Raw genomic sequence first — 4,748 nt, 5'->3', positions numbered from 1 at the left:
GAGAGGATCTGTCGGGATCTGACGGTGCCCTGACCGGTCGACCTGCCAGTGTGTATGTTTGTGTGCGTGTGTATGTGTGTCTCTCCTATCGTCCTGTCTTCCCCTCCGACTCCGCTGTCATGTGTTTGGAGGTAACCTAGCAACAGGCTACCTCCGACCCGGAAGTGCTGTCGCCCGGAGCTGCCGCACCTGCAATCAATCCACCAGCTGCTGCCAATCAACTACCATCTTCAGCAGGGCTACTTAATGGTGTGGCTGAGCGACAGACAGCGTTGGAGTATTGCACTAAGCCTGGTAGTGTTTTCGAGCTGCTAGCGTGATTGAAGTATTGTCTGAGTTACGTACTCATTTTGCTGTCGTGTGTGTGTTCACCCAGGAATTGACGGAGGATTCACGTACACTAAGGAAGCACTTGGAGGAGAGACGGGCACTCACTACCACGCACGGGCTTACACGGAAGGAAGGACGCACTATCACCATTGTTGCACATTTGAACTGTTGTCACCTTGCTGCACTGTAAATAAACGCACTATCTTTATTTCTGAGCTCTGCGCCTGAGTCCACTCTTTAAACAACCGTGACAGGATCAGAAGTTTATTTTTATTCTTTTCATTGTTGGTTGTTCAGTGTGTTTATACAGTTAAAATGTCCTTTTGTAGTTATTAAAATAGGATCACAATCACCTCACAAAATGCTATAAGAAAAAAACGTTTTGATAAAATTATAAAGTGTGGTAAGTGATAGTAAAGTAATGAAATGTATAAGAAACTCAGATGTGTAAAATTATAAAATAATATTGCAAAACCTAGTATGAACCATAACTAAGGTTAAGATTGCCCCACATGTCTCGGAGGAGATAGGGAACATACAAACTTGCATACATACACTACGATCTTGATGACGTTGGGTAAAAAACGTTGAGAAACTTAGTGTAAAAGTATCAGCAACAAAAGGTACTTGCAAATAAATTTTCGCAAAACTGAGTTTTCTTTCTTTCAGTCTTGTGGGATATATAGTGTTTTTGGATTAGTATTTTGTGTTATATATTACTGCTGTATATCTTTGTATACATTTTATATTTTCTAGGGAAATCCTCAGCTTTACATCATATTTTCTTTTTGTGTTTGTATCATCTGTGTCTGGCCAGACCAATTCATCAAAAATCTTCCTGTTTACCGTGTAGATATCATTTTTATCTTACTCGAGAGTTATGGTTATATTATGTTTCAGGTCTTCGCTGCAGTCTCTCAGGACAAATCTTTCACATATTGTTCATTGCTGTATACTGTAGATACTTTTGGCTCTGTTACTTCTTTTGTACTCCAATTGCCCATGCCAAGATATCTAAATTTTTCTGGCTATTATCTATCATCCCTTTATACATACATATGTAGTCAGACACCATCTGAATTTAAATCCTCACCTGGGCTGAAGATAGTTCATCTTAATGTGCGCAGTTTGTTACCCAAGATGGATACGATCAAGATCTGGGTTCAATCAACAGATGCAGATATTGTCCTCATTTCTGAAACTTGGTTGTCTAAATATATATCTGATGAACATGTTAGCATGGCTGGCTACAATATCTATCGCACCGATAGGCGTAAGAAAGGTGGTGGTGTTGCTGCTTATGTTAAGTCAAAATTTGATGCTACAATAGTTCTATCAGAATCAATTTGCAAACAATTGGAATTTTTGGCTCTGAATGTGAATATTGCAAAGGGTCTTTGCATAACAGTTGCTTGTTGCTATCGACCCCCTTCTGCCTCCACAGAAGCTCTGCGTTCTTTAAACCTTTTGCTGTCCAGACTAAATTATGGTGAGCTTGTTCTAGCTGGTGACTTTAACTGGGATTGGCTCAAAACTGTTTCAGATGATTTTAAATCTTTTTGTGATTCTATCAGTCTTACCCAGCTGGTCAATTTACCCACTCGGCCGAATCTCAAAAGCCCCGAAAAGTCTACCTTGATTGACTTGATTTTGACAAATGTTCCTCATAAATTTTCATCTTTGGGTGTCTTTTGTAACGACTTAAGTGACCACTGTGTTGTTGCTGCTATTAGAAATACTAAAGTGTCACAACATCGTATTATTTTTAAAAGAACTCTTAAACATTTTAATGAACAAGCATTTTATCATGATTTGTCAAATTATGACTGGAAGAAAATAGGATTGATCCCTGATGTAGAATTAGCGTGGGCATTCTTTAGGGATGGGTTTATGCAAATTGTGAACAAACATGCTCCATTAAGAAGATATCGGATAAAAGGTGGTGAAAACCCCTGGTTCTCCCCAGAGCTGGCAGATATCATTCATGAGCGCAACCTGGCTCGGGCCAAAGCTAGGAAAACAGGCTACCCCAGTGACTGACTTCTCAGACAACTAAGAAACAAATGTACTTCCTCTATTAAGAAAGCTAAAACAGAATATTATCTGTCTGTCACCACTGAGAACCTAAATAATCCACAGAAGTTCTGGAAAATCATGAAGTCTCTTTCAGTGAGTAAAAGCTCCCACGCTCTACCCACCTATGTTTTTAAGGATTCTGTTCCTGTTTATGATAGGAAGGAGATTATGAATTGCTTTAACAAGCACTTTATATCTTCTGGCTCTTTGTTTGACTCTCTGAACCCAGTCTCTGTAAAATCTGGCACAAACCTTCCGGTGTACACTGGTCAGCCATTTAACTTTGTTCCTTTCTCTGTGCAGGAGATCTGTAAAGCTCTTAAACTGTTAGATCCTAGAAAATCTCCAGGGCCAGACTTACTAGATCCTTACTTCTTGAAACTGGCAGCTGATTTTGTGGCAGAGCCTCTCACAACACTTTTCAACCTCACACTGGATACGAATAAAATTCCCTCAGTATGGAAATCAGCTTTTGTTATTCCGCTATTAAAAGGGGGCGACCCAGCAGTGTTAACTAATTACAGACCAATATCTAATCTGTCTGTGCTGGCCAAAGTTCTTGAAGCTCTTGTGTGTGAGCAGTTAAAGGAGTTTTTACACACCAATGCCATTTTATCTGAATATCAATCAGGCTTTAGGAAGAATCACAGTACTATCACAGCTGCAATTAGAGTGGTAAATGATATTACTATTGCACTTGATAAAAAACAACACTGTGCATCCCTTTTTATTGATTTGTCAAAAGCATTTGACACTGTTGATCATTGTATTTTAAAACTTAGACTCTTCCAGTCAGGACTCTCTGAGAGAGCAGTGGCATGGTTCTCAAACTACCTCAGTAACAGGTCTCAGTGCATAAAATCTGACGGTTTATGTTCTAACTTTGTTACAGTGCATAACGGAGTGCCACAGGGTTCTGTATTAGGTCCACTTCTATTTATCATTTACGTAAACAATCTTAGTCTAAATGTGCCAGATGCAAACTTGCACTTCTATGCTGATGATACAGTTATTTACAGCTGTGGTTCAACTCTTGTCCAAGCCATTGACTCCTTGCAGAAAGCCTTTTTTGCTGTCCAACACTCATTACTTCAGCTTAAACTTGTTCTCAACGCAGACAAAACAAAGCTCATGCTGTTTTCTAAATCAAGGAATTGGGCCCAAACAATCCCATCAGTAACCACTCTTGAAGGTAATAAAATAGAGTTGGTTCACACCTATAAATATCTGGGAATCTTAATTGATGACTCGCTCACCTTCAAACCACATGTAGAGAATCTTGTGAAAAACCTGAAGTTAAAACTGAGATTTTATTTTCAAAATAAGTTGTGTTTCTCTTTTAATACAAAGAAGCGGCTTGTTGCTGCAACATTCTTGCCTGTGCTGGATTATGGTGATATTCTGTATATGAATGCTTCTGCTCAATGTCTTCGAATGGTTGATTCTGTGTATCATGCTTCTCTGAGGTTCGTCACTAACCATAAATTTCAGACTCACCACTGTGAGTTATACTCTCAGGTAGGATGGCCTGCTTTGGTAAGTCGGAGGAACTCTCATTTATACAGTTTTATATATAAGGCGATACTTGGGTTGCTGCCTTCTTATATATGTTCCCTGCTTGCAATGAAACATGCTGGTCGGTATTCTCTTCGTCCGCATGGTTACTTGTTGCTTTCTGTTCCATTTGCCCGAACTGAACTTGGTAAAAGAGCTTTTGTCCATTTAGCACCCTTGGCTTGGAACAAACTGCAGAAGGAATGGAAAATGACTGAATTCATTTCATTAAGTGCTTCTAAATCTAAACTACGAATCCTTGAGGCCAAGTCCATAACATGCAACTGTTTCAATTAGATTGATTGTCATTTTAACTGACTTTTTTATTTTTATTTGAATTTTATTGAATTTTATTTTATTTTATTTGTATTCTTTCACTTATTGTTGCATGTGTGTTGTTGCTGCCTGTGTTTGAGTAATTTCTGTAACTGTGAGACACCTGCTGCTGCCTATCTTGGCCAGGTCTCCCTTGAAAAAGAGGTTTTTAATCTCAGTGGGATCTTCCTGGTTAAATAAAGGTTAATAAATAAATAATAAATATACAAAATGTCACTCATGTCAATACTTTTAAAAAAAATCTTTAAGACATTAATTCAATTCATAGCCACCGGTAATAACTGAATAAGAGACAAGCCTGAAGCTAACTTGGCCACTAAGAGAAATACTAATAAAAACTGGATGCACCCGCCCCGTCAGCTTTCAAGGCGCTCAAATCGAGCGCACCTCCCCTCTGTGGCCAAGCACGCAGTTTCTCGCGTTATTTGGACACAGCTGACCGCTTGAAGAAA

The sequence above is a fragment of the Pelmatolapia mariae genome, linkage group LG16_19 (assembly GCF_036321145.2).
Source record: "Pelmatolapia mariae isolate MD_Pm_ZW linkage group LG16_19, Pm_UMD_F_2, whole genome shotgun sequence".
Classification (NCBI taxonomy): Eukaryota; Metazoa; Chordata; class Actinopteri; order Cichliformes; family Cichlidae; genus Pelmatolapia; species Pelmatolapia mariae.
This window is presented reverse-complemented; position numbering follows the sequence as displayed.